The sequence below is a fragment of the Artibeus jamaicensis genome, unplaced genomic scaffold (genome assembly GCF_021234435.1).
Source record: "Artibeus jamaicensis isolate MK-2021 breed Jamaican fruit bat unplaced genomic scaffold, CSHL_Jam_final scaffold_3307, whole genome shotgun sequence".
Classification (NCBI taxonomy): Eukaryota; Metazoa; Chordata; class Mammalia; order Chiroptera; family Phyllostomidae; genus Artibeus; species Artibeus jamaicensis.
In genome coordinates, this window is record NW_026522040.1 from 3,579,933 (window position 1) to 3,595,796 (window position 15,864).

Consider the following 15,864-nt stretch of genomic DNA (forward strand, 5'->3'; position numbering starts at 1 on the left):
CGCTACAGGACTGCACATTCCGACAATAAATAACTGTTTGTCATCTGGGACAATCCTTGGTCACTGGAAAGGATCTCTAGCCCGTCCCTTCCCAGGAGACTTCCTTAGGCCACCCTTGTTTCTCGCCCACTGGCATTGCCTCTTGGCATGTCTCCCTCCATGGAGAGCCCACTTCAGAGACAATGTACATGGGCAGTGAAGGGGGATCTTTAACACCGCAAGCTGTTCTGCTTCCTAAGGGCAAGACCAAAGCCTGCCCATATGGGTGCACAGCAGTGAAGGAGGTGCGGGCTTTCACTCCGAGCAGACCCTGAATTGTGACTAACAACGGGATGCTGGTGTTTATAAATAGCTGGCTTTCCCAAGTTAAAAAGTAATGTCTGTGAAAGAAAAATGGAAAAGTCCAAAGTAGAAAGGGATAAAGGTGTAAAGTAGAAATTAAAATCACTCATAATCCTACCACTCAGAAATAATCTATTAATTTTTTGGTATATTTCCTTCTAATTTTTGTTATAGATATACACATGCATTAAAATAATCTCTTGATATATTATTATGTTTATGTATGATTATAATATTACATATTATAATCTTATATAGCATTGTATATTATTATATGTATACCTATATATGACTTTGTGCCTTTTTCCCACTTACTGTAACATTATTAACATTTCCCTATGAGTTACCAGCACAGAAATTCCTAGATCAGAGAGGCATCTGTAAATCATATGATACACATGGTCAACAAGGACATCGTGTGGTTTTGAAACCTTAACAGCCTTGCAGGCTGGTGAGAAACAATCCCTCCCCCTCCTCTGAGAAGCACCCAGGTTCATTACAGGAGCTGTCCCACGGTGGCCAGAGGCTGTGAGCTGCTAACGCTTCGTTCACCAAGTCACTGGCCCAGTAAATATTCCAGCCCCAGCTCGCAGTTTCCACTTTTATAAGATGCACTCAGGAATGAGCACCTCCGATTGCAAGAAGACTGCAGACACCCGGGGGGACCCCAGACTTCCTCACACTTACTTCTCATCACGCCTGGCTTTCTCCAGACGCAGGTCTTCTCCCACATCCTCAGGTTGGGCCGGCGAGAGGGGTGAGTGTCGGAGGGAAGACGTTACAGAGCCTTGAGCTCTGTTCCACTTCCTAAGTCTTCTTTAATTCCCAAAGTAGAAGTCAAAAGTAAAACACACTTTTCCATGAAACCTGTCCAATGCAGTAGCCACAAGCCACATATGGCTATTAAAATTTAAATTATTTAAATGCAATACAATAAAAAATTCAGTTCCTCAGACTCACATCTCACCTTTCAGGTGCTCAATAGCACATGTGTCTTCATGTACAGCATTTCCGTGATGCCAGAAGGTTCTATGGAATGCTCAGCTCTAAGCTGTATTCAGGTGGCAGGTGCACCTGCGTATCCCTGCAGTTCGGAGCTCCTGCCACAGCTCTATCCAAGGAGGCAGTTCTTTGAAGTCTCTCATTTTCTTTTAAAGGCTCACGTAAAAATTTCATTCTGTGATATAATGCAAACGCATTTGCTTTCATGTAAAAATATGATTTTAAATATTGAAGATGGAATAAAATTGACAAACCACAAAGGCACTGGGTTTATCCTGCTGCTTATCATAGGGAAGCTGGAGGAGCACAGCTTCTGGGGCCCTGGGGGTCTTGCCGCCCTCTGCCTATTGCTAGTGGTGACCCTTCCCTCCCTGCCAGAAAGAGGGGGCCATCCCAACAAAACGATTCCTGATTAGATGCTGAGAGTGCCCCAGTCTGCCCTAGGAGGCTGTTCTCAGAGAGACGGCTGCAGCTCAGTGCTGAGGTCTGGCTGTCCCGTGCCAGGGATATTCACAATCACTCGGAGAGGTTATTAAACATGTAAGTTTCCTGACAAAAAGAGCCTTGAGTAATTATATTGCATCTGACCCTTTAGAAGTGGGCAATGGAAATATAAGGTGAATAATTATTAATTTCTAGATGCTTAAGATTAGAAGCAACCTGCAAAGGATGTAGAATTCATATGTAAGCCTGAAGTGCCTTCTACTGTAATCTGCAGACTGACCCCGGTTCCAATGCACGAGATCGGGTCTTTTGCTATTGATTTGTTCTATGCTTTTATTTAGCAAAGGCTGATGAATGATTTCTCACAAAGAAGGTGTCCAGAATAGTGTGAATAAAAATGAAAATCTGTGCTGAGCATGGAGGGAGGGGCCTTCTGTCGGGATTCGTGACCTCCCTGCAGTTCTGAAGGTTTCCAGGGAATGAGATCAAATATCTGTATAACCTCCTCTTTTACAATCTAACGTTCAAATTTGTGCTTAGTTCAGATTTCTCATTCTGCAGGTGAGGTTTGTTTTTCCTTTGTGCCCAGGACAGGTGGAAATGGCAAGTTTCCATCCTTGAAGAAAATAACTTATTATGGTGTTGGAAATTTCTATCAATGTGTTATGTAGATCTTTATAGCTTAGACTAAGTCACATCTCTTTACTCTCACCTTCCCCACAGGTGCTATTTTCCGACTCGAATCACCCTTTGTTTCTGGAACTTCTCCAACTCATCCACGCCTTCTCTGTCATATGCTGGCTGAAGTAAGGCCCTCACCAGGGCTACAGAACTGGATTCAACCAAAACTACACCACGGCCATCCAATTTCAACCGGCTGTTTGGTTTTTCTCTAACCTGGGGCCTAACACCTGTTTTTCTGTTACTTTCGCCCCTGATCAGACCCCTCTATTAAGATTCTCTCGGCCAACTGTTGGAAATAGATCATACACAGGAACTGTTACTGCAAATATTTGTTTCAATTAATTAGCGATGACCTTATGATGAAGGCTGACTGCATTTTTCTACTGTAACCATGTGGTAGCTCCAGCCCCCGGGTGATGCATAGCCCAGCCACATTCCTTAACGATCCTCTTAATTACACAGTTGAAGTAACCATTCTGTCTAAAAAATCTGCTTTGTAATTACAAAATCACCAGCCCAGCCAGCCGTGTGGACCCACCAATCGCTTACATTCCACTGTGTCCTTAAAATGTGCCCTGTCTTCCCTCCAAATGACAGGGAAGCTTTGGAAACTGGTGTGCGTAGGGTGCAGCTGCTCCTGCAACAAATGCCCCTCTCTGCCTCCCTCTGCCCAGAGCTGCTCCATCACTGGGCTTTCTTCCTTCGCCGCCGGCTGCCATCTTTTCCTCTACAATAGCCTCAAAACACACAAGGGAATTCAGCCTCTCTTTCCAAAACATCTATAAAAAGCTGGCTGCAGTAATTTAGCATAAGCTTGGAAAAGTCACTGTGGCCCCTCAGGTTGACTGGCTTGGTTCCTTGGATGCAGAAGCTGTTGTTGAATTGCCACTTAACTTGTTCCCATTTGATTCCCGGGTTTGTATCATCGGCTCCAAAATCAACACGTGTCCCTTTGTGACTGTGTGCACTGCGTTGCATCGTGATAACTTGCAGGTGTGTTGGTGCCCTGGGAGTTCTGGAGTGCTAGCACCTAGCACGGTGAGCGGCCCAAGGTACAGGCTCAGCGCATCTTTGTGGTCAAATGTTGGCAGATGAAAAGGCTAGCGAGTTCTTAATTTCTCTGCTATGTCACATCTTTTCACTCTGAAGGCTCCTGCTGGTAGGCTTGTCCTGACCACTCTGTACATGAGGAACTCTTGGGACCTCGTAACATGTGTGCATCTTGAATGTCTGGTGAGTGGAGTTCCTCATTGATATGACAGAATGACCGTTCTGTTCAGCTGTGTCATGACATTTCCCAGTCTCCCGGCTGTTCTCTACTGGCTTACCCTTGATTCATCCAGAGAATCATCACCTCCCCTTCTGTTACAAAAATATTGCTTCTTTGGGTGCCCTTTGGGAACGGGTGGCCCCTGGAGACATGAGAATGGTGAATTCTAAGGATGTATGCCTCGGTTACCACCTCTCCCTGTGGACACCCTGCCTTCCGGAGCAGTGGAGACTGGCTCAGCACTTTTCTTCATCTTGGGAGTGGTGTGATTTAAATGAAAAGCGAAGGCATAGAGCAACAGGAACTCTCGATCACTGTTGGTAGGAATGCAAAAATGGTACAGTCACTTTGGAAGACAGTTTGGCAGTTTCTTGCAAAGCTAAAAATACATAGTCTTTTTATGTGATCCAGGAATTGTGCTCCTGGGTATTTACCCAATTGATTTGAAAAGATATGTTCACACAAAAGGCTGCACATAAATGTTTATAGCAGCTTTATTCATAATTGTCAAGAACTAGAAGGAATCAAGACATCCCTCAATAGGTGAATGGACAAACAACATGTGCTACATCCATACTATGGAATGTGATTTAGTAATAAAAGGAAAATGTCAAGCCACCAAAATATATGAAGCAATCTTTAAGCTCCTAAGTGAAAGAAGCCAGGCTACAAGGCTACATATTCTATGATTGCAATGATATGACATTCCGGAAAAGGCAAACTTATACAGCCAGGAAAATGATCAGTGGTTTCCAGGGGTTCTGGGGGAAGAGGGGGAGGGAGGAACAGGTGAAGCACAGGGGATTGTTAAAGTAGCAAAATTATTTTTCCATAGGTACATGGCATTATGCATTTGCCAAAACCCATAGAACTTTACTATGCAAAGAGTGAACCTTAATGTATGTAATTTTAAAAATCATTTAGGGGACTGAGGGATCCCAGAAAAAGAATGTAGACTATGATAAGATAATCTAAATGTATGGAATGGTCTCACTGAAGGGGGCAGGGGAAAGGGGCTAAGAAACTTCGGAAATTAATGGAGTCAATAAGACTACAGACAAAAGACACTGCGTGTAAGCACCATATTGTAATAAAGTTGTTAACTACAGGGGTATAGATGAACAATTCTGATACTGCTATACATGTATATTGGAAGTGAACAATTAAATAAGCGAGTGGCAAATGGTAGAGCCAGGTTTCTTACTGTTGGAGCAGAAATTTTCAGATCAGCGAAGGGAAGGACATGCAGTGATCCACATGGGAAAGAATTAGAGTTGGAGACATCCATGTCAGCTCATGTCAAGCATGACTGCACACACACACATAAAGTTTTACTTCTCTGTTAGCTAAATGAGCAAAACCTCAGTAGCAATAAGCACACTCAGTACCCAGATCTTGGTTTCTAATATCACTCTGCAGTCAACGGAACCAGGGCTCCTTGAAAAAATGGCAGCAGATTCTAGGAGTAGGGCAAGTATGACATTATAAGAAACGTATATTTGGTCTCTGTTCCCAGTTGTGATGTAAAACCTAAAACCCTTAAACTTTCCTTAGTGATGGGGTGAGAGGGACTTCTTTTGTTATTTAGAATAAGCCCCTTTCAACAACACCTGAGTTTATGATAACCCGGTAACTCTAGGAGCAATGAGGAGGCTTAGTCACTAAGGGAACGAACCATGTGATTAGAGAGTTAGAATCTCCAGCTCTACCTGCCACCTCCAGAGAGGAAAGAGGCAGACGATTGAGTTCATCATCAATGGTCAATGATGTAATCAATCACATCTATGTAATTACCCTTCATAAAAACCCTAAACCACAGAATTTGGAGAGCTTCCTGACTGATGAACAGATCAAGGTTCTGGGAGGGCGGCACACCTGGAGAGGGCGTGGATGCTCCATGCACCTGGCTCCTTCCTTTCCCTAGGCATCTGTTCCATTGTATGTTCCTGAAATGTATTTTTGTAAAAACCAGTCATAGTAAGCAAAGTGCTTCCCTGAGTTCTGTGAGCATTGTAGTATATAATCAAACCAGAGGAGGAAGTCACTGGAAACTGTAATTTGTAGCCAAGTCAGACAGAGTGTGGATGACCTGGGGACCCACTGCTGCTGGTTAGCATCTCAAGTGGGGATGGGGGCAGTCCTATAAGACTGAGTTCTTAACCTGCAGGGTCTCCACTAACGCCAGATAGATAGAATCAAAGTTGCTTATTGTGAAAGAAAAACCCAACATTTGTCATCAGAAATGTTCTGTGCATAGAGGAAATACTTCTTCTTTTAGTAAGAAATGCACAGGATAAGCCTGGGACATCTTGCAGTGCAAGGAAGTAAGAAAACGCACATTAAGGCTTTCAGTCAGATGGTGGTGTAGGTAAACGTGGTACTCACATCCTCCACATCCACATCAAAATGACCACAACCACATCACAACCACATCATTACTCACAACCACATCAAAATTACCACTAGACTATAGAACAACCACCATTCAGTACTGCCTGAACTCTAGCTGAATGGAAGTCCTACAACTAACGATATGTAGAAGCCACATCAAGACCAGTAGGAGGGGTAGAGAAGTGGAACAGGCTGATCCCACACCCATGTGTGGTGCATAAAAATCTGGAAGGATAGCTCAGCTGTAGAAATTTTCACTTGAGGAATGAAGGTATGAGCCCCACACGAATTCCCCCAGCCCAGGGTTTCAGTGCCAGGAAAAGAAGCCCATAACTTCTGGCTGTAAAAAAGGGTGGCAATTAAGGCTGAGGGAGATGGGGGACTCCCAGAGTCCCAGCTATTCCTCTTAAAGAGCCCACCCATGGACTTACTTGGACACACTTCCACTGAACTCCAGTACTGGGGCGGTAGCTTGAAAGGCACCAGGGACATATAGTGAGGAACTAAATTGTCTGGCATCAGGATAATGGTTGTAGGGTGGCTTTCTCCCAAACAGAAGTGTTGCAGAGGCTATTGTTCCTTTGCTAAGTACTTTCTCCACAGAGCCAGATGGGGTGCCATATCTGAGACTCCATCAACCTGACTATCAATGTTTGCCCCAGCTGGTGATTACCTGAGATTCTGCCCTACCCAGCTGGTATTATTACCAAAGACATTTACAGTGGCTTTTCCATATAAATGACCTCCCTTGCTTCATGCTTTACACTTTCCTAAAATTTCTCAAAAAAGCAGCATATGGCCTTGGTGTGCCCCGTACCTCTCATTAAGTTGGCTCAGGACGGTAGTGGCAATTGGCCTTGGTTCACAGCTTGCCTCTTCTGAGCACCTCCAAGCCCAGCACAAAGAGCAGCTACCTACTGATTGCTCTGTAGTTCAAGCTGGAAGGCCCCAGGGAGAACACAGGTGGATGCTGGCCTTACTTTTCACATTCCAGGAAGCCCCATCACACCTGGCAGACAGCTTCAGACCACGTTGAAGCATTACTCAACCAAGGGCCACTTGTGGGCCACTCTACTAAACCCACAAGATGTAGCAACTCTACCAAATGCATTGAAACGAACACAGGGAGGTTGCCAAAGTGGGGGAGATGAAGAAACATGTCTCAAATGGAAAAACAACCTCCAGAAAAAAGTCTAAACAAAACGGAAACAAGCAGTCTACTTATTAGATGCAGAGTTTAAAACATTGGTTATTAAGAAAGCTCAACAAATTTAGTGAGAACTTCAACAGCATAAAAATTATATGGAAACCATAAAAAACCAGTTATAAATGAAGAATACACAAACTGAAATGAAGAATAATTTATAGGGAATCAACAGTAGAGTTGATTAAACTGAGAGACAAACTAGCAATTTGGAATGTAAGGAAGCAAAAAACACCCAATCAGAACAGTAAAAAGAAAAAAGAATTTTTAAAAATGTAAGGAACTTCTTGGACAACTTCAAGTGTACCAATATTTGCAATCATGGGGGTGCCAGAAGGAAAAAAGAGAGAGCAAGGAATTGAAAATCTATTTGAAAAAAAAAAAAAAAAAAGATGGAGAACTTCCCTAACCTAGTGAAGAAAATAGACATACAAATCCAAGAAGCACAGAGAGTTCCAAACAAGATAAACCCAAATAGGTCCATAAAAAGACACATCATAATTAAAACACAAAAGTTTAAAGACAAATAAAGAATCTTAAAACAGCAAGAGAAAAGTAATTACTTACCTATAGGGGAGTTCCCATAAGACTGTCAGCTGATTTCTCAACAGAAACTTTGCAAGTCAGAAGGGACTGGCAAGAAATATTCAAAGTCATGAAAAGCAGGCACCTACAGCCAAGATTTCTCTACCCAGCAAAACTATCATTTAGAATCAAAGGATGCATGAATAACTTCCCAGATAAGAAAAAGTTAAAGGTGTTCATCACCAAAAACCAGGATAGCATGAAATGTTAAAGTGTCTTCTTTAAGAAAAAGAAAAAAAAATAAAAAGAACAACAAAATGACAATAAATATATATCTATCAACAATTGAAAGACCTCCGGCCAAGATGAAGGCATAAGTAGATACACTGTGTCTCCTCACACAACCAAAAGAAGGACATCAACAAATTTAAAAACAAAAACCAACCAGAACTGACAAAAAATCGAACTGTATGGAACTTCAACCACCAAGGAGTTAAAGAAGAAACATTCATCCAGACTGGTAGGAGGAGTGGAGACAGGCAGCTGGGACAGAGAGGACTTACGGCAAGGTGGTGGCTGGAGGACCAAGGTGTGTGGTGGTTGGCAGATCAGGCAGTTCCACATATGCGTGTGGATAAACCAGGAGAAACAACTGGGGAGCAAGACAGACCAAGCAACCCAGGGTTCCAGTGTAGGAAAATAAAGCCTCAAAACCTCTGACTGAAAAAACCTGTGGGGGTTGAGGCAGCAGGAGAAACTCTCAGCTTCACAGCAGAGTTTGTTGGAGAGACCTACAGGGTTCTAGAACATATACAAATGCAGCCACCCAGGAATCATCACCAGAAGTGCCAAATTTGCTTGTGAGTAGTGGTGAAAGTGACTGAAAGCTGGCAGAAAGTTAAACAAGCAGCATCGTTCCCTGTCAGAACCCTCCCCCATGTACAGCATCACAACACAGCCATGTGTGTTGCTCCACCCTGGTGAACACCTAGGGCTCCACCCCTTACTATGTAACAGGTATGCTGAAACAAAAAAAAAATGGCCTAAATGAAAGAACAGGTCAAAGCTCCAGAAAAAATACAAGTAAGTGACAAGGAGCTAGGTAACCTACCAGATGCACAGTTCAAAACACTGGTAATCAGGATGCTCACAGAATTGGTTGAGTATGGATGCAAAATAGAAGAAAAAGTGAAAGCTATGAAAAGTGAAATAAAGGAAAATGCACAGGGAATCAACAGTGATGGGAAGGAAACTGGGACTCAGATCAACAGTTTGGAGCAAAAGCAAGAAAGAAACATTCAACCAGAACAGAATGAAGAAACAAGAGTTCAGAAAAATTCCTAAGTTCCTAACAGTTCCTAAAAATTCTGAGAGTTCCTAAGCCTCCAGGAGAGCCTCTCCTGGAGGCTTAGGAACCTCCAGAACAACTTTAAACATTCCAACATTTGAATCATAGGTGTGCCAGAAGGAGAAGAACAAGAACAAGAAGTTGAAAACTTATTTGAAAAAATAATAAAGAAGAACTTCCCCAATATGGCAAAAGAAATAGACTTCCAGGAAGTTCAGGAAGCTCAGAGAGTCCCAAAGAAGCTGGACCCAAGAAAGAACACACCAAAGCACATCATAGTTACATTATCCAAGATTAAAGATAAGTACAGAATCTTAAAAGTAGCAAGAGAAAAGGAGAGAGTTACCCACAAAGGAGTGCCCATAAGACTTTCAGCTGATTTCTCAAAAGAAACCTTACAGGCAAGAAGGGGCTGGAAAGAAGTATTCAAAGTCATGAAAGCAAGGACCTACATCCAAGATTGCTCTATCCAGCAAAGCTATCATGTAGAATGGAAGGACAGATAAAGTGCTTCTTAGGTACAGTCATGTTCAAGGAGTTCATCATCATCAAGCCCTTATTATATCAAATGTTAAAGGAACTTATCCAAGAAAAAGAAGATCAGAGATAAAAAATATGAACATTAAAATGACAGCAAGCTCACAACTATTAATAATCAAACATAAAAAAAATAAACAAACTAAGGAAACAACTAGAACAGCAACGGAATCACAGAAATGGAAGTCACGTGGAGGGGTGTCATCAAGGAAGGGGATGAGGGACATAGGAAAAAGGAACAGGGAATAAGTAACATAAATGGTAGGTAGAAAACAGACGGGGGGAAGTTAAAACTGTGTAGGAAATATAAAAGGCAAAGAACTTATATGTACAACCCATGGACATGGACTAAGTGGGGGGGGATGCGAGTGGAGGGGGTGTGAAGGGTGGAGGGAGATAAAGGGGGAAACATGGGACAACTGTAATAGCATAATTAATAAAATACATTCAGAAGAAACAAAAACAATTGAATCTAAAAAACAAAATAAATGAATAGGCAGAACAGAAACAGACTCATAGATACAGAGAACATATTGGTGGATGCCAGATGGGAGGGCGATTGGGGAAGACAGCTGAAGAGAGTGAGGGGATTAAGAAGTACAGCTTGGTAGTTACGAAATAGACATGGGACGGAATGTACAGCCTGAGGAATACATTCTAATAACTGTGTATGGTGTCAGATCCATATGAGGTATATCGGGATGATCATTTAGTAAGTTATTTAATGTCTAATCACCAGGGTGTACATCTCAAATTCATATAATATTGTATGTCAATTTTAATTGCAAAATTAAAATGATTTAAAAAAAGAAAATGAACATTAAAAACGCCAGAAACAAAGCACATTGATGTGTCAGAGGGCCACAGGAGCCAGCTGCAATAGCTCCCAGTGGCCAATGCTGGGACAGTTTGAGCAATAAGATAGATAAAGCAGTATTAGACTGCAACCTAAAGTAGGGACTAAATGTCCATGAGTTTATACTGATATAATAAATTAATGAATAAAATAATAAATGGGGAGAAGTGAGAAATCCCCCATGCAGAAGAATTCTAAATAATTGATACAGATACTTTACTTTTGAGGAAGTTGAGCTCGCTTCTTTACTCCTTAGGGGTCACACACAGTGATTTCCTTCCAAACAGTACAGAGTGGAAAGGGGAAAAATAACTTTACTGTGTAGAAAGCTAACAAACACTGCTTCATGACCACTGCTTCACAGCCACATGACCAAGGTCAACATCAACAGCCATGAGTCAGGTTGATAGTATGCACTGTTGACATGCTGTGATAAAAATGGTATTTCATTACCTCTGTGGTTTTCTTCCCCACAATGCCTAACACCAGTCTTATGATAAGAAAAATATAGAAAAATTTCAGTAGAGAGGCATCCTACAAAATACCTGACCAGAACTCTTCAAAATGGCCAAAAACATCGAAAATAAAGAAAGTCTGCAAAATTGCCACAGTTAAAACAAGCTGTGGTATGCTAGATGGGAATCTGGAAGAGAAAAAAAGGGATATTAGAGACAAATTTTAAAAATCTCAAAAAACTGTGGACTTTAGTTAATAGTAATATATCAATATTGGTTCCTTCACCATAACAGAGGCACCATACTAATTTAAGATGTTAATAATAGCAGAAACTGAGAGCAGAGTATATGGGAACTCTCTGTATCACCTTTTTAATTTTTCTGTAAGATCCAAACTGTTCTGAAATATAGCCTATTTTGTTTTTAATCTTCACCCAAGGATACATGTTTATTGATTTTAGAGAGAGGGGAGTAGGTGGGGGATGGGGAGAGAGAGACACAGAGAGAGAGGGACACTGATCGGTTTGCCTTCCATATGCACCCACAAGGTTTTGGTGTGTGGGATGGTGCTTCAACTAAATGAGCCACCTGGCAGGGCATACAATGTAGGCTGTTTTAAACAGGGGGCAGGTCTGTGGTCATCAGGGCTACCATTTTGGTTTGTTTGACTCCTGCATCTGCATTCTGGGAACCTTACAGCCCCTCTGCTTTGCCCTCTTTGACCTTTGGCCAGGATGGCGGGGCAATGCTGGCATTATGTTGACCCCTCCGTAGTCACTCACGACTCTTACTCTGTGCCTCTAGCAGCTGACCACCATGAATTGAGCCACCTGGGCCCCCTTGCCTGCTGTTTCGTTGGGTTCTGCAAATAGAAGTCACCGGTGGGAGATCAGAAAATAGAAGGTGAACCAATCTGGGGTATGTATTCCTCTGGTGGCCCTACAGCGGAGCTGTGGGCTGGCGGTGACTGTTATTCCATCTAAGGCCAGAGCTCTGTCTGGGCAGGCCTCTCCACAGCTCTGTCTGCAAGTTGGCCCAACTGCTCTCTCCGCTTGCTCCTTCAGGCCTCAGCGGGTAACCATTGCTGTTGTTGTCGAGACGTTTTACCATAACTCACTGGTTTCTATTGACCCCGCCCACACCCTTCACAAACCTGGGTCCAAATTTCCCACTTGAATGGGCCATTTGTATCCTGACCTGATCCCACCGACACTCCCAGGCCTTTAGGGCCCATACCCCCTCTACCTGCCTGATCTGCACCCTGCACCCCACAGCCTGTAACCCGCAATGCTTTGCTAAGAAAACAAGGTAAGTCTGCCTCCTGCTGGTGCTCTTGCAACTTGCCCTGTCTGCCCCATTGTCTGCAGACCAGGTAGAAGTGGAAGGTGAGAGATGTACTAAATCTCTCAGCAGAAACTCTTGGTGAGCGGCGCTGTCACTATTCACCTGTGTCTTCATTTGAAAAGTGGGGACAGTGCCACAGGTCCACCTCCTTTCTCTCTGTAAGGATTGCTACTGGGAACAAAAATCAAGTCATTAGTGAACCCAAGGAAATATGCAGCAACATCATTTTTATGATTTTTCCTCTTCATTATAAATGTAATATAGCTTCTACAAGTGTTAAAATTTTTTACAATAAGCATGTCTTCATGTATTACTATTATAATTAAGAGACTCTAAAATACAAAAACAAAAGAAATATATGTTTATTATCAAAACTTGAAAAAGACTTTGAAAATTTAAAGGAGAACATAAAAGTGACCCACAGCTCTGGGACAAACAAAACACCATGTTGAAAGAACACAAGAAGACCTGGCTGGTGTGGCTCAGTGGATTGAGTGCTGGCCTGTGAACCAAAGGGTCACTAGTTCGATTCCAGTCAGGGCACACTCCTTGGCTGCAGGCCAGGTCCCCAGTAGGGGGCGTGCCAGAGGCAACCATGCATTGATGTTTCTCTCCCTCTCTTTCTCCTGCCCTTCCTCTCTCTCTAAAATTAAATAAAATCTTTTTTAAAAAAAAGTAAGAGTGGAAATACTAGCTCTGTCACTTTTAGCAGGAACCTTGCACAAGTCACCTAGCTCCTCTCAGCCTCATTTGTCACAGCTGTAAAAAAAGGACACTAATTCCTCCCTAGCAGTATTGCAGCAAGAATTAGAAATAATCTAAGCATGGCCTTTAGCATAGTGCCTGGTCTGAGCATGTGTCTGATGCAGAGTATACACAAATAGAGACAGACCTGGGTTTGGGTCTCCCCCTTACGAGTTACAAGCTGCTTGACTTTGGGAAAGCTAGCTAACCTCTCCAAATCTGTAAAAACAGGGAGAGAAAAATGGTAACTATTTTCTAGGGCTGAACAGGGTAGTCAATGAAAAAAGATCTTAGGATAGCGAATAGTCCACGGCAAGTACATGGTATTGCTGCCATCGTCTTCATCTTCATCTGGTTCATGATCAAAATCTTTGTCTCTTCACCATCATCAACAATCATCACCTGAGGAGAGGAAGTCACTGTCGAAGTGACCCACCAGGTCATAAGAGTATGCTCACCTCTGTAGTCCAGACCAGTGAGACCTGGTAAGAATCAGAGCAGCAAAGGCCATCAACTAACGGGGCAAAAAAGTAATTTGTTATGAATGGGAGGGAGGAAGAAAATGGGGGTGGAAGATGAGAAGGGGGGTGAGAGAGGTGGGTATCAAGAGACATTATCTTTTCTTATCTGTCTAAGCAACAGGAGAAGGTGAGCCAGCTTTTTATGTATTTTATTACACTTGTTTGCTTGCCAGAGAAACCCCTATACTGCTTTCTGTGAACCAGGCCTGTCTGTGTTAAGCACTTTACAAATATTGAAATCATCACGCACATACAAATGCACAGATATACTCAGTTGATTATACGTAGGCCTAGGAGTCCCAGGCCTTTCCTAGAGCAGCAGGGATACCTGTTCTGTCTCACTCTGCCTCACTCTGCTGGGGGTCACTAAGGCAGCATTTGTGTGCCCAGCTGCACACCACTCATTCATTCATTCTTTCACAAAAGATTTCCTGAGCGCCTCTCAAGTCAAGGGAACAGCTTGCACTGATCTTCTGGAGTTTGTATTCCAGTAGAAGGAGACAGACAACAAAATATTAGTTATACATCATTATTCCAGAGAGCCCAGCACTTCAGTATGAAGTTCACCAGAGAGTTTTTCTGAAAGTAGCTTTCGAGAGATGAGAGGGTGGCCAAAACCCAGGATCTGGTTTTGGAGGTAAGATTATACGGACACATGTCAGTGACAGGAAGACCCAGACGGGGTGACCAGTGATCTGGGCAGTTGTGCCATGTCACGTCTTTGCCTGAGGTCAGCACAGAGTCTGTGCCTGACACCTGCGGGAGCAGCTTCAGCATCTTTAAGGTAAACAGCCTCTTCCCAACCTCACCGCGTTTGTGCAGCGGCTCCTGGATGTGGCGCATACCCACACAAGCTCCAGGAATCGGAGTAGAGCTGAGCCCAAAGGTCGTGCGGTTTCAGAAGTTCCTATCTCTTTATCTCCTGTGGGGACTATTTCAGCAAGCAAGAGGGGGAGCCAGGGATGATACATTTTCTTAGGAAATCATATTAAAGCTCAATTTGTTAAATCAGCCTCCTGATCTTATCAACGGTGGGCACTTGTTCCAGCAACGGAACCAGGAGGCGATAAATCCCTTAGGCCGAGTCCACAGATGGTTATCCTAATGGAAGGCAAGATCAATGGGGAAGTCCTGGAAGGAATGTACGTGGGCCTTACACAGTACAGGCCGGTGTACCGCTTGAATAGACTGCAGTCACTATTTCCCTTGGTGTGCATGTCATTTCAGTAACCAAGCTTTCGACGTGGTTGGGATTCTTCTCTTCTGGCCAGAGTAGCAGAAACACCTGTTACCTATGCTCCTGTTTTCAACATGGAACTTCACCCACTCACTGTGCCTAAGTATTGCCTGGAAATTTTTGGAAATGAGACTGGAAAAGGAGGTTTGACGCAGCTGGCAGTTAACAGCGACCCACGCAGTGCCAGCATGTCTCAGAGAGCTGCTGGTGCTGAGCAAAGCACCCATCAGCCTGACGGGAATTACATTGGGGCAGCAACTGCCTTTTGGGAGACTTCCTGGGCAGATGGGACATGAGGTTAAGCAAGTGGATTTTTGTAGGAAGCAACATTAGGGTTGGCATTTTTCTTGTTTATTTAGTCACCCAGTGAGTGCTGGGGGACATTCTGTGTGGCAGGAACTATGCAAAACACAGAGCAGATGCCACCGGGCAAATCTTTTCCTTTCCCCAGGAGCTCAGGACACAGGGCAGGGGCAGCTAAATCTGCCCCTGCTTATTTTTGTTCAGCCCAAGGGCTCAGAATGGCCTTTCCACTTTTTTTTAATGGTTGAAAAAGAATGCTTTCTGACCTATGAAAATGACATGAAATACAAATGTCGGTATCCACAAGTGAAGTTTCATTGACACACAGCCCTGCTCGTGCATCTATATAACATCCCTGGCTGCTTTCTCACCACAATAGCAGAGTTAAGTCATTGCAATAGAGACCTTCTGGCCTGCCCAGCCTTACAGCCTCACTGTCTGGCCTTTTAAAGAAAGTGCCTGCCAACCTCAATCTAGGGCACACAGGCAAGTGAGAGGAAGCTCCTGACAACATGCTAAGTTCAGCAGCAGCTCCCTGCCCCCAGGACTCCAGGACAGCACAGATACTGAATCAGCCGGGAGCAAGTGTGATTGCTGCTGCAAAGAGCTGACTTTGCAACGAAGGAGCATTTAAGTGAGAGAGGAGGCTGGGCTGGT